The sequence below is a fragment of the Bos indicus x Bos taurus genome, chromosome 17 (assembly GCF_003369695.1).
Source record: "Bos indicus x Bos taurus breed Angus x Brahman F1 hybrid chromosome 17, Bos_hybrid_MaternalHap_v2.0, whole genome shotgun sequence".
In the NCBI taxonomy this organism is placed as follows: Eukaryota; Metazoa; Chordata; class Mammalia; order Artiodactyla; family Bovidae; genus Bos; species Bos indicus x Bos taurus.
Genome location: NC_040092.1, coordinates 42,391,711 through 42,415,112, shown reverse-complemented (window position 1 = coordinate 42,415,112; position 23,402 = coordinate 42,391,711). Strand labels below are relative to the sequence as shown.

General features: G+C 39.3%; 1 pseudogene; it reads left to right on the top strand.

The window, feature by feature from the left end:
• The window catches only part of LOC113907741, a 104,721-nt pseudogene extending 83,851 nt beyond the window's left edge, over positions 1-20,870 (top strand).
• The last annotated feature ends 2,532 nt before the right edge of the window (positions 20,871-23,402 follow it).

Sequence of the window (23,402 nt, the reverse complement as noted above, 5' to 3'; positions counted from 1 at the left end):
GTTGATCATCCAGTCTTGAGAAGAAATACTTGAGATGGGTTGACAAGGTGAGGAAGCTGGAGAGAACGCTGTCATGAGAAAGAGAACTGATATATTTCTTTATTTCACAGCACCAACTACATCCAAGTTTCCAGCCACACTGTCTTAGGCTAAAACAATTGCTGGCAACTCCATTTTTCTTTGCTGATGTATAATCACTTATAGTTTATTTGCATGGATATGTTCCCCCTCTCCTTAGGCATTTTTTGAGCTTTATATTATTATTATTAGACTGTATTCCTCATTGTGAACTGCTTAGTGGTTTATTAGGGACAAGTGTGGCCACTACCTCTGGAAGATGCCAGAGTGGTGTATGTAAACCATGATGAGGTTTTAGCAGACAGGGGATGGTATGTTAGCTTTGGCCTTGAGTTCTTGAGGGATCATGATTAAAAGTTGTTCAGGGAGACAGATTGCTCTTTTTAGGTTGCCAGCTTTGTGGCTTTCCTGTGGAGTTGGACTAGTTTTCATCAACGGCTGTGGTTAATTTTCAGGAGCTAGGAGTAGCCATTTTAGAGGTGAATCTTCCCCTTTCTTTGAACGGTGAATGAAGTTTTTGACTCTTTGATTGCTGTGGCTTGTGCTTTTAAAATTTCTTTAATTGAGGACTGATTAGAAGTGATTGGCTTGGATTTTGTGTAAGCTAAGCAGAGGCCTAGGGGATGTTCAATGGCACTTCATGTAACCAGTGAGGATTCTCACATTAACGGCTGGGAAGAGGCAATTTGGGTGAGATGCAGAGACAAGAAAGGCTTCCCAGTGGTGCTAGTGGTAAAGAACCCACCTGCCAATGCAGGAGACATAAGAGATGCAGAGACATGGGTGAGTTCAATCCCTGGGTTGGGAAGATCCCCTGGAGGACAGCGTGGCAATCCTCTCCAGTATTCTTGCCTGAAGAGTCTCATGGGCAGAGGAGCCTGGCCGACCATAATCCATAGGATCGCAAAGAGTCGGACACGAGTGAAGCAACTTAGCATACACTCATGCAGAGACAAAGACAATAATTGGTTGATGTTTAGTATTTGTCTCTAACCATTGTTTACCATAGCTGTGGATGTGGGTTTTAAGGTGTATGCGATACAGTTCCTTATGTATGAGGAGTAAAGTGGTTGATTTGATTTTTCATTTGTTTTATGTTTAATTTACATTCAGTAAATTATGTCTGTAAATTTTAGTGAATGCACAATTGTGTGAGTTTTTACAAACACAGTCATATAAGCACTAGTGTAATGAAGATGAAGAACTGTTCCAATGCCTCTCAGAATTTTCCTGTTCCCCACTGTAGTTAACACTTCCTCTGATTTTAACATGTGCCTTTTCCAGAAAGTCATATAAATTCAATTACATAGTACATAGGTTTTTTAGTTGGCTTCTTTCACTTAGCACAATGCATTTGAGATACATTCATGTTGTTGTATATGTCAGTAATTAATCATTGGTGAATGGTATCCCATTGTATAAATATGTCATGGCTTAATTATTTACCAGTTGAAGAATATTTGGGTTATTTCTAGATTTTGGAGATCATGAATAAAGTTTCTGTAACTGCAGTGTGGTAGTTAATTTTGGTTATCAGTTTGTCCAGGTAACAAAGTGCCCAGATATTTGGTCAAACATTATTCTGGGTGTTTCTGTGAGGGTGGTTTTGGATGAGATTAACATTGAAAATCAGTAGGTTTTGAGTAAAACAGACCACTCTCCATATAAGTAGGCTTCATTCCACACTTGAAAGTCTGAATAGAACAAAAAGGGTGGCCTTCAGTGTTACCTCTTCTCCCTCCCCCAGCCCCCCTCAAGAGAGAATTCTCTTGCATATTGCCTTTGAACCTTATCTGCAACATTGGCTCTTCCCTGGTTCTAAATCAGATGACCTTTGGGCTCCAACTGGAATATCATCTCTAACCTGCTGGCCTACACTGCAGATTTTAGACTTGTTAACTTTTGTAATCACAGAACCAACCCCTTATAATAAATCTCTTCATGTATATGTTTGTATGTGTGGACACACACACACACGCACTCTCTTGGTTCGGTTTCTTTGGAGAACTCTGAATAACATAACCCACATATGAGTTTTTGTGTGGCCATAAATTTTCATTTCACTTGGGAAAGTATCTAGCAGTAACACTGTTGCATCACATGGTGAAGATATGTTTAACTTCATAAGAAAATACCAGACTTTTCGTAAGTGACTGTCCTATTTTATGTTCCTACCGTCAATATATGAGAGTTACCATTGCTCTGGATCCTTTCAAACACTTTATATTTTCAATGTTTTGTTTAAAAAGATTTAGTCATTCTAAATTGGGTTGTAGTAATATCTTATTGTGGTTTTAGGTAATGGTATGTTGAACTTAGAGCTGATCTGAGAGAGCTCTGTCTTTATTTTCTGGTTACTTTGATATCTGAATCCTTGGTCAAGATAAGGATGAAATCACTAAATAATGATTTATAAGTTTCTGTTCTAAACCTAATACTCCCCTGGAGTGGTTTTAAAGTATGTTCACAGGTAATTTAATATACCTCTCTTCAAGAGATAAAGCTTAATTCCTCATACCATCTTCCCACTAAAAGAGTAGGCTGTCCTTAGTGATTCACTTTTAACGAATAGCATATAATAGAATTGATGGTATGTAATTTTCAGCACTAAAAGGCTCCGTCCTTGCTTCCCTTTCTCTGGGATTACTGTCTCTGGGGAAAGCCAGTCAGCTGCCACACTGTGAAGACACTCGAGAAGCCCTATATGGCAGCCCTTGTTGGGAGTAGATGAGCCCTCTTTCTGAGAACTAGTAAGGACCTGACTTAGTCATGGCCTCTTGCTAAGACTCATGCATATGAGCCATCTTGGAGGTGGATCCGTCAGCCCAGTTATGGCTTCATTCAGATCACTGCATGCTCAGCCAACATCTGGAGTGCAATCTTGTGAGAGACCCTGGGCCAAATCCACCAGCCAAGCTGCTCCTGAATAACTGATCCATAGAGATTATGAGATAATAAATGTTTGCCGTTTAAACTACTAGGTAATGTGGTAATTTGTAACACAGCAATAGATCACTAATACAGATTTTGGTACTGGATTTGGGGTGCTATTATAACAGATATCTGAAAATTAGGATATGATTTTAGAATCAGGCAGTGAGCAGAAGTTGGAGGGACTTTGTTATTAATTATTCTGGCAGAGTCTGGGGGTACTCACCCAAATTATTGCTCTTGCATTTTAGCTCTGGTATAAATATAGGCTCTACCTGATTTTAGTTTCTTTTAAATAGATTCTACAATGACTGATTCAAATTATGTACAGAGGACCATTTGTTTTAGGACTTTAAAAATGTCATACAGTTAACAAGTAAAACCATAAATCATGAAACACCCTTATCCAATTTCTTAAATATCTCCCTCTTTAGTGATTACTGTAACAGTAGGAAGTCCTTGTCTCAATTTTTATTTTAAATTTTAATCTCAGTATGAGGTTTTAAAGTAAAAAGTTTGGATGGAAATAATTGATTATCTGGTTCCAAAGGACATTTCCAAAAGAGATCTCTTGGGTATGATCCATGCACCCAAGTCTCACAGAGTAGGAGATTTACCACTTAAGGAGTTTAGTATCATTGGTGGATATTTTACATGTACATTCTTTAAGCCTCAAATTTAATTTCTTTGGCAATCCAAGCTATTCTTTGTAGAGGAGAAGCCAGATTCTCTGCTATACTAATATATCATACCTGCCTTCTGTCAATTCCACAGTGCTACATAAATTCCTGTGTTCTGCTTTTTTGGCTTTTTTCTGGCTAAGGTGTGAAGAGGCCCAAGAGAGAGAAGAAAGTAAATCAGAATGTGTATACTGTCTTTTCCTCTCAGTAACCATGTCTGACTTAATCCTTGGCAGAGCTGAAGCACCCTCTTTCCCATGGTCAAGTCTTATTTCTTTCTGTCCTGGGGGCTGTGATGCATATATTTAAACATATATTGAGTCATTAATATCCAGAATTCATAGCAAAGGTAGAAACACACTATTAAACAGCTGTAAGAAACCATTTATATCACACAATAGCTTAAATGTGTATTGGATTGGATGGTACAGTTTGAGCAAACGTGTTAAGTATTTATTAAGATCAGTCCAGCTACAGCAATTAGCATGTTTCAGCTCAACTTGGAGGGGAAGAAATCACTGAAGGTCATTTTCATAGAATATATGAAAGTGATTCTTAATATGTACATAGAAAATCTGGCTTGTTTCTTATAAATTTTCTGACAGGTCATGATATATGATACTCAGTACAATGTGAATGTTAGTTGTGGACCCCTGGCAATCCACTGATGTAGGCATCCAAGGCATATTCACTAGACCCGGACTGTCTTTTGTGGAAAGTCAGTTACATTGTTCCTTTATTGTCATAAACTCGCTGTCACTTAATAACTTTTTCCAGAGATGGGTTCATTAGTGGTGAGATTACCTGGCACAAATTAAGCTAGCAGGTATATGTGTGGAGTATCCTCTGTTAGTCATGCCATTATATGGTGTGCTGGTTTGGTTTTCCAGAAAGTATACTTCAAGATGGAGTTAGGAGTCCAAAAGATTTATTTGGGTTTAACACCTGTGAAAGGAACAGGAAGGGAGCAGGACTGGTCAAGGGGAGTCATCAGACTGTAGTATGGACCTGTGAAGTTTCTGCCAGCCCACTGGGGAGCTCTCTCAGAAAAGTCATCATCTGGAGTAATTCTGCATTGGGCTAAAATGCCTAGGCCCTTTATCAGCCATTAGCTAGGGGCCACCTTGAAAAGAATGTGATCTTGGTTTTAAAACTGAGGTAGACCCTAAAAGGCTAAATGACTTTTGAAAGCTGTCAGCTGACAACATTTTTTCTCTTTGCTCCTAGACTTGAAGTGCTTTCTTGAAGAGGAATCTGAGCAGCATATCTCCATGTCTGCTACATGTGGCTAAAGGCAGATCTTGTTTGGGCTGTTTACTGTGCCATTCTTACGTCAGTTGGGTCCCAGAGATATATCTATAAATCTCTGCATAGAGATACAGTAAAGCCTTCTTTTTTGAAATAGTTTATTAATAAAAATAAAAAGTAGAAAATGATAAAATGTTAAGAATAATGCATATATATTTTAACTTAATATTATCTTATCTGCCAGTCTTTTATGTAGAGACAAAGCCTTTTCTTTGAGTATGTCTTCTGCTTAGAATTTGACTTTATCTTCCATGCATAGGGAATACCGATAAAACATATGAAATTTGCAGTTTTGTTTTCTTAAAGCAGAGCACAACTTTACACACCATGAAACAATCTGAGTATAGGATTCCTTAGATTTTTATGATTTTTCCATCAATATTTCATTGATGGAATGAAATATTTTTGTACCAGTTTAATTCAATAGTGTTTTTAAATGATTCACCTTAGAGTTTTCAAGCCATCTGACCTAATTTACATTTTAACTTCCTCTCCTTTTGCACTAGTCTTTACTCAACTTAGATTATATTTAATGAAATTCATTGCATAAGGTAAAAATAGGTTAGAGAATAAGTAGGTTAGACTTTGGTGTGTGTACGACTTTATGGATGAGAACAGAAGTATTCAAGCTTCCTAGAGAGGGGTATAGTAGCTCTAAGACTTCAGTTAGTGGTGAACATTGATCAGTATCTTGTGTAGAGGGGATGGAGAGTGTCATTTAATTGAGCAAATAAAAACAGCTTTTTATATTTATAGCTTTATCTCCAACTGCATCTATAATTATAGCGTATCTGTTAAAGAACATTTAAGAACAATAAATATTTTATTAGTAAAGAGGAATATGAGTCCAAATCACTGCCTCATATCTTAACCTGGCTGGGTTCTGAGAGAATCTTTTGACCTATTAGTGTGAAGCCTGGACCAGGGTAGCAGTAATGAGACCATTAGATTCTTTTTCCCTCTAGGCCCTATTCTGTTTCTATTGACCATCCAAGGTCCTCCCTGGAGGTCAGTGTCTTTCCTGGAAAGGTCTCACAGTACCAACTGCCTGAGATAAAGAAGCCACGAGAGAACTTTAGAAAAGAGATAAGAGTTCTCAGAGAGAAGAAGGCCTTTGTCCCAGATCAGTTCTCTTTATAATCACTTTACTCCTTTACCTAAAAGCCCCATCCTCAACTTCATGTCCTTGAAAGAGTTCTTTTTTCCCTGACTTTTGGAATTGAATAGAGGAGGCCTCGAGAGCCCCTGAAGATTAGCATGTGTCATGAACATTGTTTTTATACTCATTTTTAAATGGTTAATAGAAATAGACCTTCTTCCAGTAATTTTTGTGGATGACTTGGCTCTGGGCTCTTTGGATAATGTTTGCAAACATCTAGGCTGGAACATCCCTTCACCCCTTCAGCCTCCATCTACCATCCTAGTTTTTATGCTTAGGGGAAAGAACTATAGAAAGCAGATAGCTAATCATATCATTCAAGGTCTCTGGATGATGATTAGTTGAGTTGAAAACCCTAATAAGAATCCATAAAGTCCTGCTTCAGTTAAAGATAGAGCAGACATAAATGCTACTATGGCCTGACACCCCTTATGTGTCACCGATTTGACTTCTGGGAAGAGATGCAGTCTCACTGCCAAGATATTTCAACAGCTTTCACTGTTTCTTCTCATTTCGTGGGCACTGCAATTAACATTTTCTCTTAATTTAGAAATATGTGATGGCACTGTTGGGAGACTATTGGTATTGGATAGAATATTGTCACCAGGAAAAGGAGAATAGTTGGTGTTTTTAAAAAGGAAATTTTCTTCCTTTTTAAAAACTGACTTCTTCATTCCTAATGTTTAAACTGATACTGAAACAAAGCATGGTGATAGTGATGGTTAGGTGTAAATATTTAAGGTTAAGGTTTTTACATTGTCAAAGGATCACCTGTTGTGCAGAGCTCCTGTTCTCCTGTGTAGCTGTAGCAATTCGAAGACATTTAAGTAAGAATGCAGTTAGGTAGTCAGAGCAATTCCTAGGGTCTACATGTGTGTGCCTGATGGACCTGTATAGGCATTCTTTGGGAAGGAAAAAGAAGAATGGAGAGTTTACTAAGGTTAGTGTTGTGTTAATAATGGTATTTGCAGTAGTTTCTTTGGAAAGAGGTTAAGAGACATTACTTTGCCAACAAAGGTCTGTCTAGTCAAGGTTATGGTTTTTCCAGTAGTCATGTATGGATGTGAAAATTGGACTGTGAAGAAAGCTGAGCGCCGAAGAATTGATGCTTTTGAACTGTGGTGTTGGAGAAGACTCTTGAGAGTCCCTTGGACTGCAAGGAGATCCAACCAGACCATTCTAAAGGAGATCAGTCCTGGGTGTTCTTTGGAAGGACTGATGCTAAAGCTGAAACTCCAATACTTTGGCTATCTCATGCGAAGAGTTGACTCATTGGAAAAGACTCTGATGCTGGGAGGGTTTGGGGGCAGGAGAAGGAGGGGACAACAGAAGATGAGTTGGCTGGATAGCATCACCGACTTGATGGACATGAGTCTGAGTGAACTCCTGGAGTTGGTGATGGACAGGGAGGCCTGGCGTGCTGTGATTCATGGGGTTGCAAAGAGTCAGACAACTGAGCAACTGAACTGAATTGAACTGAAGGAAGTACTGTCTGAACTGCAAGAGTACTGGAATAGGGTGCCATTGCTTTCTCCGAGGCTTTTAAGAAGGGGACTCAAATTCTAACTGTGCTCCTCAGTTTTACAGCTGAGAAAACTGATGCTTGGGTGGGTCAATGTGCCTCTTAGTCAGCTCTTTCTGGTGACCATGTTTGAAAATGTTAGTTGCTCAGTCGTGTCTGACTCTTCACAACCCCATGGACTGTAACCCGCCAGACTCCTCTGTCCATGGAATTCTCCAGGCAGGAATACTAGAGTGAGTAGCCTTTTCCTCCTCCAGGGGATCTTCCTGACTCAGGGATCAAACCTGGGTCTCCTGCATTGCAGGTGGATTCTTAACCACCTGAGCCACCAGTGAGGCCCAACCATGTTTAGGGCTGGCCTTATGTAAGTTCAGTATTGTTTCTACTTCACCATAGTTGACCATAGTTAAATGATGCAGCTTGGTCACATACATCACAAATGTCAAGAAGATGTTGTCATTTAAAGTATAACTTAATTTTGATAGGAGGCAAGAAAAGAAGAAGGGGACTCAACTCCTCTCTAACAGATTTGGGGCTTCTGTTAAAATATTGGTTTGGAAACTTGGGTCCATCTCAAGTCTATGCTCTCCTTTCTTTAGTGCTCCCTTCCTAACTCCTTTTCTGCCTATTTTGTGCCTAGAGGCCCAAGAGGACTATAGCATCTTCCACTAGTCTGTTGAACAAGCTCTGTATTTACCTCACTGTGATGGAACAGCCTTGTCTAACTCAATGAAACTAAGCCATGCCCTGTGGGACCAACCAAGACGGGTGGGCATGGTGGAGAGGTCTGACAGAATATGGTCCACTGGAAAAGGGAATGGCAAACCACTTCAGTATTCTTGCCTTGAGAACCCCATGAACAGTATGAAAAGGCAAAATGATAGGATACTGAAAGAGGAACTTCCCAGGTCAATAGGTGCCCAATATGCTACTGGACATCAGTGGAGAAATAACTCGAGAAAGAATGAAGGGATGGAGCCAAAGCAAAAACAATACGCATTTGTGGATGTGACTGGTGATAGAAGCAAGGTCCGATGCTATAAAGAGCAATATTGCATAGGAACCTGGAATGTTAGGTCCATAAATCAAGGCAAATTGGAAGTGGTCAAACAGGAGATGGCAAGAGTGAACGTAAACATTCTAGGAATCAGCAAATATGGACTGGAATGGGTGCTTTAACTCAGATGACCACTAAATCTACTACTGTGGTCAGGAATCCCTTAGAAGAAATGGAGCAGCCTCATGGTCAACAGAAGAGTCTGAAATGCAGTACTTGGATGCAATCTCAAAAACGACAGAATGATCTCTGTTTGTTTCCAAGGCAAACCATTCAATATCATGGTGATCTAAGCCTATGCCCCAACCAGTAATGCTGAAGAAGCTGAAGTTGAACGGTTCTATGAAGACCTACAAGACCTTTTAGAACTAACACCCCAAAAAGATATCCTTTTCATTATAGGAGACTGGCATGCAAAAGTCGGAAGTCAAGAAACACCTGGAGTAACAGGAAAATTTGGCCTTGGAGTATGGATGAAGCAGGGCAAAAGCTAATAGAGTTTTGCAAAGAGAATGCACTGGTCATAGCAAACACCCTCTTTTAACAACACGAGAGAAGACTCTACACATGGACATCACCAGGTGATCAACTCCAAAAGCAGATTGATTGTATTCTTTGCAGCCTAGATAGAGAAGCTCTATACAGTCAGCAAAAACAAGACTGGGAGCTGACTGTGGCTCAGATCGTGAACTCCTTATTTCCAAATTCAGACTTAAATTGAAGAAAGTAGGGAACACCACTAGACCATTCAGGTATGACCTAAATCAAATCCCTTATAATTATACAGTGGAAGTGAGAAATAGATTTAAGGGACTAGATCTGATAGAGTGCCTGATGAACTATGGACAGAGGTTCGTGACATTGTACAGGAGACAGGGATCAAGACCATTCCCATGGAAAACAGATGCAAAAAAGCAAAATGGCTGTCTGAGCAGGCATTCCAAAAGCTGTGAAAAGAAGAGAAGTGAAAAGCAAAGGAGAAAAGGAAAGATATAAGCATCTGAATGCAGAGTTCCAAAGAATAGCAAGGAGAGATAAGAAGGCCTTCCTCAGTGATCAGTGCAAAGAAATAGAGGAAAACAACAGAATGGGAAAGACTAAAGATCTCTTCAAGAAAATTAGAGATACCAAGGGAACATTTCATGCAAAGATGGGCTTGATAAAGGACAGAAATGGTATGGACCTAATGGAAGCAGAAGATGTTAAGAAGAGGTGGCAAGAATACACAGAACTGTACAAAAAAGATCTTCACGACCCAGATAATCATGATGGTGTGATCACTGACCTAGAGCCAGATATCCTGGAACGTGAAGTCAAGTGGGCCTTAGAAAGCATCACTATGAACAAAGCTAGTGAAGGTGATGGAATTCCAGTTGAGCTATTTCAAATCCTGAAAGGTGATGCTGTGAAAGTGCTGCACTCAATATGCCAGCAAATTTGGAAAACTCAGCAGTGGCCACAGGACTGGAAAAGGTCAGTTTTCATTCCAATCCCAAAGAAAGGCAATGCCAAAGAATGCTCAAACTACCTCACAATTGCACTCATCTCACACGCTAGTAAAGTAATGCTCAAAATTCTCCAAGCCAGGCTTCAGCCATACGTGAACCATGAACTTCCAGATGTTCAAGCTGGTTTTAGAAAAGGCAGAGGAACCAGAGATCAAATTGCCAACATCCACTGAATCACTGAAAAACCAAGAAAATTCCAGAAAAACATCTATTTCTGCTTTATTGACTATGCCGAAGCCTTTGACTGTGTGGATCACAATAAACTGTGGAAAATTCTGAAAGAGTTGGGAATACCAGAACACCTGACTTGCATCTTGAGAAACCTATATGCAGGTCAGGAAGCAACAGTTAGAACTGGACATGGAACAACAGACTGGTTCCAAATAGGCAAAGGAGTACGTCAAGGCTGTATATTGTCACCCTGCTTATTTAACTTATATGCAGAGTACATCATGAGAAATGCTGGGCTGGAGGAAGCACAAGCTGGAATCAAGATTGCTGGGAGAAATATCAATAACCTCAGATATAGATGGCACCACTCTTATGGCAGAAAGTGAAGAGGAACTCAAAAGCCTCTTGATGAAAGTGAAAGAGGAGAGTGACAAAGTTGGCTTAAAGCTCAACATTCAGAAAACTAAGATCATGGCATCTGGTCCCATCACTTCATGGGAAATAGATGGGAAAACAGTGTCAGACTTTATTTTTTGGGGATTCATAATCACTGGAGATGGGAATTGCAGCCATGAAATTAAAAGATGCTTATTCCTTGGAAGGAAAGTTATGACCAACCTAGACAGCATATTAAGAAGCAGAGACATTACTTTGCCAACAAACGTCCGTCTAGTCAAGGCTATGGTTTTTCCATTGGTCATGTATGGATGTGAAAGTTAGACTGTGAAGAAAGCTGAGCACCGAAGAATTGATGCTTTTGAACTGTAGTGTGGGAGAAGACTCTTGAAAGTCCCTTGGACTGCAAAGAGATTCAACCAGTCCATCCTAAAGGAAATCAGTCCTGGGTGTTCATTGGAAGGACTGATGCTGAAGCTGCAACTCCAGTACTTTGGCCACCTCATGCGAAGAGTTGACTCATTGGTAAAGACTCTGATGCTGGGAGGGATTGGGGGCAGAAGGAGAAGGAGATGACAGAGGATGAGATGGCTGGATGGTATCACCAACTCAAGGACGTGAGTCTGATTGAACTCCGGGAGTTGGAGATGGACAAGGAGGCCTGGCGTGCTGCGATTAATGGGGTTGCAAAGAGTTGGACAGGACTGAGGGACTGAACTGAACTGAAGGAAATTGATCAGCAGTTTAAAACCAATCCATAGCTTGAGGAGTTTTGATAGATTCACTCCAGAGAGTGGAAGTTTTTTTTTTTCTTTCTTTTTTCTATGCACTAAGAGATAATTGTTACATAAACCACAGTTAATCTATATGTGGGTTTTGCTTTGTCAGATAAAAAACTGTTGTTACCAAGGAGAACAAAAGCTTATGTTTGGAAAAAGGGCCAGGAGCCATGCATGGCCTGTCACCATGGTCTGCATCCAAGTGGCAGTAGGACTGTCTTCCTCACAAGAGACACAGACTTTTGATGTTCAGTCCTAGCGAATGCCCTTGGAAGGTCTTTTAGTCTTTGGTCTTAAGACAATATAGCATTCAGTGGACCACTTTCGTTTTCCTACGTAATATTTCCATTTTGCCTCATTTTATTATTAGTATCTCCTTTTTTCTTTGGGTTGCTGCATTAATTACTTACATATACCTGCTTAAGGGCAGGTACATAACAAAAGTTTAAAGGCCAAGTGTAGTTGAAATGAAATAATCTTTATGCCTTATGAAAATATACAAGTGAGTCATTCTTTATTGAAACTAAAGGCTCAAGTTAAAAATTTTTTTCCCCATAATCTTTTAAACATATGTTCAGCAGCGATTAAAAAAATCTGTTTAGGCTGGAATCTTCTACTAAGTTAATAAAAAACTGTTAATGTTTTCCCATGTTATGAATTTAGACATTTCTAGGATACTAAACTCATAGTGGTTATAACTTCAGACAACGCTAACAGTGGAGTGAGGAGTATGGAAAAGGAGAGGCAGTTAAAGATTCCTTTTTATCTCTGCTGTTCTCACTTTCTCACATGTGCTGGACTAGGTAGTTCCTGTTGTATAATTAGCGTCTCCTCTCTATAAAGTCTGCTTTACTCATTACACAGAAGTAGATTAAACATACTGGTGTGTGGTATGCAGAAATGGTGTATATGTGTGTGTGAATAAAAGAATCTTGCAGATTTCTGAGTAAGAGCAGATTAACTTTATATTTATTTTCTAAGCATACATAGGAATATAACAGTGACCCCAGAGATAAAATCCTGGAAGTTTTAGAAAAAGTAAAAAATTGGAATTTAAAGAAATGTGGTAACATGTCATTTCTTATGTTTCCTTTCTTTGGTGACATTTTTTTTATGCTCGTGGTGGAACTTTTTCCTTTCTTTGAATGAGAGAGCTTTTGGAATTTATTGATAGCTGAGAACATTCATCTTTCATCCATAGTAGACGAGATTGACACCTTTGAGGTCCCCGGCATACTTATATCCCCAAATCTGCACAAATAGCTTTTGGGGCTACTCTGTCATCGGGGCACCTACTTTCAGGAGTAATGGATGAGGTAATGTCTGTAGGAACTTTGAGAAGACTAAGCACCAAAATAAAATATTTTTAGAAGAAGTTATTACTCTGGACAGGCAAGACCTAAATGTGTAATGTAAAGCCAAGTGAGGAGAACACAGAATTTTGGTGTCGGTGAAAAGCAGCACTGTGATTATGAGTGGGTGCTGAGACCTGAAGAATAAAAAGTTTACATGAAAGGCACAGAAGGAGAATAAAGCAGAACCAGAGACTGGATTAAATAACCAAATATAGACCAAAAAGCCTCATCAGCTTAATATTCTTTAATCAAGCTTTTCTTTATTTTTAAATGTATTTTCTCTCTTTTCCTTTCCCAGTTTTTTTAAAATATATTCCATTTCAATTTATTACTTATATTTACTTTCTTATTTATGCCTGAAAACAATGCTGAGGAGTAATCCTCAAACATTACTTTTCTCATCATACAATGGAAGGCTTTGTCTATTATAGCAAAATTCTCAGCATTTTCAAAGATACCTTTCAAGTGAAAGAATACTTAGAGGAGCAATTGTAAAATAGTTGAAATTATAGTCATTGAAGTTGGAGTTGGAGGAAAGTGACCTAGAATATTTCCTGCTCAGATTTTCCGTTCCTTGGCATCTAGGAGACTCTTTTAACTTCCTGATTTTTGGATAAAATCTAAACTCCACAGTTGACATTCAAAGTTTTTCTGTAATTCTCATTTCTATAATTCTTGGTTACACATTCCTATAATTCTCATTCCTTTCTTGTAATACTTGATTAAACTCATTTCTTATTAGTTCTAAATGTGTCTTTGCTTTTCCACTTGGGCTCTTGCCACATTGTTCTTATATCTCTCTTCATATTTTACATGATCTTCTTGCCTATAATGTTCTTTGGTTGAACTGTGTACAACCCCTTTGGACTTGGCTAAATCCAAAGAGGCTCAGCTGCTCTTGACCTCTGCCACCCTACTCTGCTTTTCCTTTTATTCCACTCACACCTTTATTATTCCTCCTCATCTACAACATCTTAAGACCTTCAGCTTAAGAGCCCAGCACTACTCAATGTCTAAAGCCATCTGGACCAGAATACCAAACCTTTATTATAAGAGCTATCATCTGTGATGGGTAGAACCTAGAATTATTCCTGCTGCTCAAAACCAAGAATTTTATATGAATAGTGTAGGCTGTTGGGTACCATAGACACCTGGTCTGTATGGTCACTCTTTTGTCTCAGTGCCATATTTGCCCTTCAGGTTAGGACAGACTCTATAGTGTTTGAATCTACCTAACTTTGATATTTCCCTCTCTTCTGGATTAGATCTCATTTATGTCAATGCAGACTCTAGTTGAAAACATGCTTTATCAGGGTCAATGGTGTCATCATTCCTTGGACAGTGAGTTTCTTTAAATCCGTACTGGGAATGTTTGCTGTACAGTTTCTTTATATAAGCTGGTTTTGGCTTCCTTAAAGTCTAGTCAAAAATGACAGAATGATCTCTGTTCATTTCCAAGGCAAACCATTCAGTGTCACAGTAATCCAAGTCTATGCCCCAACCAGTAACGCTGAAGAAGCTGAAGTTGAACGGTTCTATGAAGACCTACAAGACCTTTTAGAACTAACAGCCAAAAAAGATGTCCTTTTCATTATAGAGGACTGGAATGCAAAAGTAGGAAGTCAAGAAACACCTGGAGTAACAGGCAAATTTGGCCTTGGAATATGGAATGAAGCAGGGCAAAGACTGATAGAGTTTTGCCAAGAAAATGCACTGGTCATAACAAACACCCTCTTCCAAGAACACAAGAGAAAATTCTATACATGGACATCACCAGATGGTCAACACCAAAATCAGATTGATTATATTCTTTGAGCCAAAGATGGAGAAGCTCTATACATTCAGCAAAAACAAGACCAGGAGCTGACTGTGGCTCAGATCGTGAACTCCTTATTTCCATATTCAGACTTAAATTGAAGAACGTAGGGAAAACCACTAGACCATTCAGGTATGACCTAAATCAAATCCCTTATGATTATACAGTGGAAGTGAGAAATAGATTTAAGGGCCTAGATCTGATAGATAGAGTGCCTGATGAACTATGGAATGAGGTTCGTGATATTGTACAGGAGACAGGGATCAAGACCATTCCCATAGAAAAGAAATGCAAAAAAGCAAAATGGCTGTCTGGGGAGGCCTTACAAATAGCTGTGAAAAGAAGAGAAGCGAAAAGCAAAGGAGAAAAGGAAAGATATAAACATCTGAATATAGAGTTCCAAAGAATAGCAAGAAGAGATAAGAAAGCCTTCTTCAGTGATCAATGCAAAGAAATAGAGGAAAACAACAGAATGGGAAAGACCAGAGATCTCTTCAAGAAAATTAGAGATACCAAAGCAACATTTCATGCAAAGATGAGCTCGATAAAGGACAGAAATGGTATGGACCTAACAGAAGCAGAAGATATTAAGAAGAGATGGCAAGAATACACAGAAGAACTGTACAAAAAAGATCTTCATGACCCAGATCATCACGATGGTGTGATCACTGACCTAGAGCCAGACATCCTGGAATGTGAAGTCAGGTGGGCCTTAGAAAGCATCACTACGAACAAAGCTAGTGGAGGTGATGGAATTCCAGTTGAGCTATTCCAAATCCTGAAAGATGATGCTGTGAAAGTGCTGCACTCAATATGCCAGCAAATGTGGAAAACTCAGCAGTGGCCAGAGGACTGGAAAAGGTCAGTTTTCATTCCAATCACAAAGAAAGGCAATGCCAAAGAATGCTCAAACTACTGTACAGTTGCACTCATCTCACACGCTAGTAAAGTAATGCTCAAAATTCTCCAAGCCAGGCTTCAGCAATATGTGAACCGTGAACTTCCTGATGTTCAAGCTGGATTTAGAAAAGGCAGAGGAACCAGAGATCAAATTGCCAACATCCGCTGGATCATCGAAAAAGCAAGAGAGTTCCAGAAAAACATCTATTTCTGCTTTATTGACTATGCCAAAGCCTTTGACTGTGTGGATCACAATAAACTGTGGAAAATTCTGAAAGAGATGGGAATACCAGACCACCTGACCTGCCTCTTGAGAAATTTGTATGCAGGTCAGGAAGCAACAGTTAGAATTGAACATGGAACAACAGAATGGTTCCAAATAGGAAAAGGAGTATGTCAAGTCACCCTGTTTATTTAACTTATATGCAGAGTACATCATGAGAAACACTGGACTGGAAGAAACACAAGCTGGAATCAAGATTGCTGGGAGAAATATCAATAAGCTCAGATATGCAGATGACACCACGTTTATGGCAGAAATTGAAGAGGAACTAAAAAGCCTCTTGATGAGGGTGAAAGAGGAGAGTGAAAAAGTGGGCTTAAAGCTCAACATTCAGAAAATGAAGATCATGGCATCCGGTCCCACCACTTCATGGCAAATAGATGGGGAAACAGTGGAAACAGTGTCAGACTTTATTGTTCTGGGCTGCAAAATCACTACAGATGGTTACTGCAGCCATGAAATTAAAAGGCACTTTCTCCTTGGAAGGAAAGTTGTGACCAACCTAGATAGCATATTCAAAAGCAGAGACATTACTTTGCCAACAAAGGTTTGTCTAGTCAAGGCTATGGTTTTTTCCAGTGGTCATGTATGGATGTGAGAGTTGGGCTGTGAAGAAGTCTGAGCGCCGAAGAATTGATGCTTTTGAACTGTGGTGTTGGAGAAGACTCTTGAGAGTCCCTTGGACTGCAAGGAGATCCAACCAGTCCATTCTGAAGGAGATCAGCCCTGGGATTTCTTTGGAAGGAATGATGCTAAAGCTGAAACTCCAGTACTTTGGCCACCTCATGCGAAAAGTTGACTCATTGGAAAAGACTCTGATGCTGGGAGGGATTGGGGGCAGGAGGAGAAGGGGATGACAGAGGATAAGTTGGCTGGATGGCATCACTGACTCGATGGACTTGAGTCTGAGTGAACTCTGGGAGTTGGTGATGGACAGGGAGGCCTGGCGTGCTGTGTTACATGGGGTTTCAAAGAGTTGGACACGACTGAGTAACTGAACTGAACTGAAGTGAAAGCATGGTAGCCTCAGAGCAACTGGATTGCTTATACAGTGGCTCAGTGCTCCAGCAAGACTGTTCTAGAAAACAGGATAGACGTTGCAATGCCTTTATTGACCTTGCCTTAGAAGTTAGGCAGCATCACTACCACAACGTTTTATTTATTGCAAAGCAGTTGTAAACTCTTCCAGATTCAAGGGTACGGGAATTAGACCTCACATTGTGGTGATATATGGCAAGATTCTAGAAAAACTGTTAGATAAGAATATTGTTGCAGCTGTCTCTGGAAAATGCAATCTGCCACAGCCTATATATATAGTTATAGTCAGCATTTATTAAGGTAGCATAGATAAAAACAAACTTGACCTCTTGCTTGAACAATATTGTGGCATGTTCACATATTGCCTGTTCTAATTTGATACTTAAAGGTTATTGATGATGGAGGTTATTACCTTCTTTAAATAAGTGATATATATTCATGGTTAATTGATACATATTAATTACATACTGGATGTTGAAGGTTGTGGTAAGGACCAGTATTTATTCTAGTGCCTTAAAGATAATCCAGAAATAGATGACCAGGATCTGTCTTGTTTATAGAGGTAGAGTTGCCCAGCAGAGTAGTTCACAAGTGTAATGCAGCAGGGGCTCTCCTAGTGGGCTGAGGGTAGGGTGCTAGTCAAAGTCAGAGAGACATAGGAGAAAGGTTAGAATGCTGACTGAGCAATTTGTCAGAGAAGTCTTAGAGAGGAACAGAAATGAAAACTACAATCTCGGCCATATCCAAATAGGTATATATTGTGTTAATAGTCACACCAGGAACTAGTCCCACAAATGTGGCTCATGTATTAGTTTGAAGGTAAGTTCTTAAAGTAGCAGAACAGCATTGGACACAAGCCTTACTCAAGTTGGCATAAAAATTAATCTCAGTAAATTAGTCTTTGAAAGAGAATTTAAAAAAGTCATTTTGACTAATCAATTTTCTAAGAGCTGCCTTGTTTACAAGCAATCTATGTGAGGTTTTTAATAATATTTCTTGTTGATAACTGTAGCAAATTATAGGCATACCTCATTTTATTGCACTTTGTAAATAATTGCTTTTTTTTTTTTTTTTTTACAAATTGAAGTTTTGTGGGATCCCTATGTTGAGCAAGTCTGATGACTCCATTTTTCTAGCAGCACTATTTCTTAAATTATGTTCTTTTTAAAAAAGATAATGATGCAGTATTTTGGCCTGGAGAATTCCATGGACATGGGAGCCTGGCAGGCTGCAGTCCATGGGGTTGCAAAGAGTCAGACACAATTTAGTGACTTTAACTCACTGTATACTTAACAGACTACAGTATAGTGTAAAGGTAAGTTTTTATGCACTGGGAAACCATAAAAAAAGTGTAACTCACTTTGTCGCAGTATTTGCTTTATTGTGGTCATCTGAACCAAACCCGAAGTGTCTCAGAAGTGCCTGTATTCAGAGATCTCTATCTTTGTGTTTATCTATGTGTAAGTATCTTTCTGTATTTTTGTCTGTGTATAGGTCCAGGCCCACGTGCATGTTCCATGTCCTTACCCATAATCGTACCTCTGTCCCTATATGCATATATACATCTGTATGTCTGCAGGGTTTCAACTGGAGATTCACTGTGTCTTAAAAACCAGAGAAGGTTGGCTTAAACCTCTGTTTCCCTTCTGTTTCCTTCTTCTCAAGATTTTTACAATTTTTGTAGGAACAGAGAAAGGTTTATGGTCTCATGATAGCCTTGGACTTTGAGCTCCTGCTCCTACTACAAGTAGTTTCATTTATTTAATTTAGGTTTTCAGCTTATTTTCCTAAGTAAGGTTGATTCCTTCCTTTAATGGTTAGTTTTTGTTGCATAACATATTGTCTTTAAAAGGAGTGGCATGAAACAAAAACTGTTTTATTCAGTTCATTGTTCTGTGGTTCAGCTAGGTTGTTCTAAGTGGGCTGGCTTGGCTGACCTCTTTTGGGCTCTCTCATTTATCTGTGTCAGATGGAGATTGGGTGGTGGCTGAATCATCTGGGGTGGTCTCACTCATATATCAAGAGTGGGTAGACTAGTTGGTTTTGTGGAGTAAGTGGCACACAGCTGGAACTAGTTGAATACACTCTGTTCAGTCTCTGATCCTATAAGTAGCTAACCTGAGCTTCTTCATGTGATGGTCTCAGAGTGCCAAAGAGTCACAGTGCATAAGTGACTTTTCAATCCTCTGCTTGTGTCACATTTGCTAATATCTCATTAGTGAAAATTACTCCCATAGTCAAGGCCAAAGCCATGTGGAAGGGATAACCCAAATGCCTGTGGCACTGAGGGAAATTATTACAGTAATTTTTGCAAACACGTTACCACATCTTCCAAAGAGAAATTTAATGTCAGCTGTTAAATGCATGTATTTTAAACTCTGATCCTTACGTTAGACTCGATTTTCCATTAGATCAGGAAAATATTTTCTACTTCTTGTGTTTCTCTTCCAAAACAACAACAAATAAAAATGTGGTAACAGTGGGCTTTGGGAAATGTAAAGGGAATTTTCTTTTTTTTTTTCAGTGCAATGACTGCATGGGGTGGGGGTGGGGGCTCTCTAATGGCATTTAATGGGTAGGGACCAGGAATGCTGGGGACAGTTTGAACCTCACAGTTAAGGCTTGTCTTACCCCTGTTGAGAAACACTGAGCTACATGTACCAAGGGGACACTTTTCCTATTGAATTACTTCCTTCCTCCTTCACTGGATAGGGAGGTAATTTTAAGATAGATGAGAAGGAGCGCTAGACTGAGCTAGAGCAAACCGAATTTATAATCTTTCCTGTGCCACACAGTGACTGTATGATCTGGAGCAAATCACTGAAGTATTCTGGAACTCAGTTTCCCACCTTAAAGTAACAGGGTTGGATGAGATTTTGTATACTTATCTACACATTTATTTTTCTCATCAGTCCACAAAGAATTCGAGGTGGCATGAAAAATACATAAAGTAAAATAGATATTTGAGGTTCAGTTCAGTTGCATTGCTCAGTCATGTCTGACTCTTTGCGACCCCCTGGACTGCAGGACTCCAGGCTTCCCTGTCCATCACCAACTCCCAGAGCCCACTCAAACTCATGTCCATTGAGTTGGTGATGCCATCCAACAATCTCATCCTCTGTTGTCCCCTTCTCCTCCCATCTTTGATCATTCTCAGCATCAGGGTCTTTTCAAATTAGTCAGTTCTTCATATCAGGTGGCCATTGGAGCTTCAGCTTCAGCATCAGTCCTTCCAATGAATATTCAGGACTGATTTCCCTTAAGATGGACTGGTTGGATCTCCTTGCTGTCCAAGGGACTCTCAAGAGTCTTCTCCAACACCACAGTTCAAAAGCATCAATTCTTTGGATCTCAGCTTTCTTTATAGTCTACTTTCATATCCATGCATGGCTAGTGGAAAAACCAAAGCTTTGACTAGGCGGACCTTTATTTGAGAAAATCTATGTAAAAGAAAGGGTTTCCCTAGTGGCTCAGTGGTAAAGAATTCACCTGCCAGTGCTAGAGTCTTGGGATTGATCCCTGGGTAGGTAAGGTCTCCTGGAGAAGGAAATGGCAACCCACTCCAGTATTCTTGCCTGGGAAATCCCATGGACAGAGAAGCCTGGTGGGCTATAGTCCATGGGGTCACAAAGAGTCAGACACGACTGAGAGACTAAACAACAGCAAATAATATGAGAGGGAGGAGGAATAAAACATAAGGAAAACTGGTTCAGAGAAAACATACTTTGAGAATCTATATGATTGCTGGAAATAGACTTCAAATTTGATTCTAACAGACTTCAAATTTGACTCAAGTGCAAAAGGGCACATGATCATTAATGAGAAGAGAAGTTGTTCAGGTGCACGAGACGTTTTTGTTACTGAGACTCGAGATAGCATTACTCCTTAAGATAACATAATGGTGTGTAGAAGATCAATTCTTGAAAGTATACAAAGATATGTTAAACAATTTTCCCACAGTGATTTCTTATGATTTCCCTTAGTGTAAACTGATGTTATAACAAAAAGAGACTAAAACAATGTCTGAATATATACCTCTGTGGATTTTACTTGTCTCAGTGGTGAATACTTAAGACCCTTTTCTAGAATAACATTTTAGTGGAAGTCCTTCAAGATGCCTCAAGGAATAGTATTTTTAACTACTAGGTCTCAGTAATCTTAAGATCTTTTCTGTCTCTATGGTTATGATTTATGTTTTGGGAAGAAAAAAAACTTTTAGTTTGTGTTAGTCTGGGTGGCTTAAAGAGCAGAAATTTATTTTGTCATTGTTTTGAGGATTAGAAGTCCAAGATCAAGGGGCCATCAGGGTCGGTCGGTTTCTATTGATGCCTCTCTTCCTGGCTTGTTGGAAGTTGCTGCCTTCTCGCTGTGTTTTCATATGAGATTTCCTCCCTGTACCTGTGGGAAGACAGAAGGATCTCTGACCTCTCTCCTTTTTCTGATAAGAGTACCTGTCCTATCAGATCAGGTCCACACTCATGATGGCATTCACCCTTAGTTACAGCTGTAAAGGCCTCATCTCCACATACAGTCACACCAAAGGTTAGGGCTTCATGACGGCGGTCACCCTTAGTTACAGCCTTAACGGCCTCATCTCCACATACAGTCACTCTGAAGATTAGGACTTCCATATAGGGATTTTGAGAGATGTGAATTCAGTCCATATATGGCTTTTTAAATTTGTAATAATCAACTGACTTAATGGCAAAAAGGATACATTTAATATTAAATGTTATTTCTAATATTAATGTTATTAGAATATTATTAGATTCCATGTTATTTCTTTGATTTTCTTACAGTTTTCAGTTTGAAACTGACAGAACCATTTCATTTTTTTCACCCCCAACATACTTTATTTTTCATACACATGAAAGAATTCCAGAGGTTTGACATCTTTATTTAAAATAATAAATGTAAATTATTGTCATGTGATGCCATCTTTCCTCTCCAATTGTCAGTCGAGGTAATTTCACCAATTATAGATGAAAATGGCTCTTTGACATGTCTTCAGAGGGCTTCTTGGAGATACATGACTTTTGGGATTCATGGAAGAGATTCCAATCTTGAGAATCATATATTAGTGTGTGTACGTGTGTGTGCATATGTATAGACACCAGTGCTAAAAATAACAACTAAAGTGAAAAAGGGGACATAAGTCATTTATTGTTTATTGAAGGGTGATATACACTTCTTTTGCAATACTGCTTGGCAAAGGGCAGAATCTAGTCCACGGTATCATCTTTATTTAATAACAGGAAATATGTTATAAGGCAGCTAACATGCTTTCTAGTTTATTTCAGTGGCAATCTCATTCTTTAGTCCTCCTGCAACAGCTGTGTTGAATAAACCTAAATAAAGACGAAGAAAGAGGCGGGGAGAGTTGGAGAGGGTGGAGCTTGAGGTAGGAGTAGCAGCAAAAAAAAAAAAAAAAAAGAAAGCGTCTCAAAAAAGATTGAGTTAGAGTGGTATTTTTCTGAATCTTTATTATATTTGTGTTAGGATATGTTTTATAGGCTCATAAAATTTGGTCATATGAGTAGATTCAAAAGTAAAGCAGTGAGCCTTAGTCTATTTGTTATCATTATCATAGTGTGAAAACCATTTCCATTGCAGGTGTTTCAAAGACCTATAGAGGTTACATGACTTACACATTAACATATTATTATAATAACATGAAACTCCTACCCTTTGACCCATAAGCTTTTGACTTTAATAATTTCCAGGTTATTCCTTAGCTGAAATATGTTTTCCCTTCAATTTTCACACTGGTGCACTTTCTTTAATATAACTAATATAATAAATAAATTATATCCAGATGAAAGCCTGTCATCCAATACCTCATCCCAGCACAGTGCCTGCAAATGCTATCGCAAGCATTTCTCAGTGTGCTGCCTGGCTCAGGATAGAGACCTGGGAATCTGGCCCAGGTGGTATTTGATAAGAGGCAGTATGAAATGAATGGGTAAGGTCAAGGAAATATTACCTTGGATGAAAGTCTAAGGTCAGTACTTGGTTTTCTATTCTCACATAAAGTGAAGGAGGGGATTGGGATAAAGAGAAAAAAGAGAGTTCATTGCAGATTGAAAAACTGTGTCAAATATGGGGAAAAACCCACCAAAGTGAAGAGTTTACCATGAAGTGCACCAAACACAAAAGAATGAACACATGGGTTTGAGTCATCTAGGAGTGACTGGTAGTCTTAGTATTTAGCTTGCTGCATACTAGATGGCTGTTTGTTTTAGTCACTAAGTTGTGTCTGACACTTTGGTGACCCCTTGGGCTGTAGCCTGCCAGCTGCCTCTGTCCATGGGATTTCCCAGGCAAGACTACTTGGAGTGGGTTGCCATTTCCTTCTCCAGGGGATCTTTCCCACCCAAAGATCGAACCTGTGTCTCCTGCATTGGCAGGCGGATTCTTTACC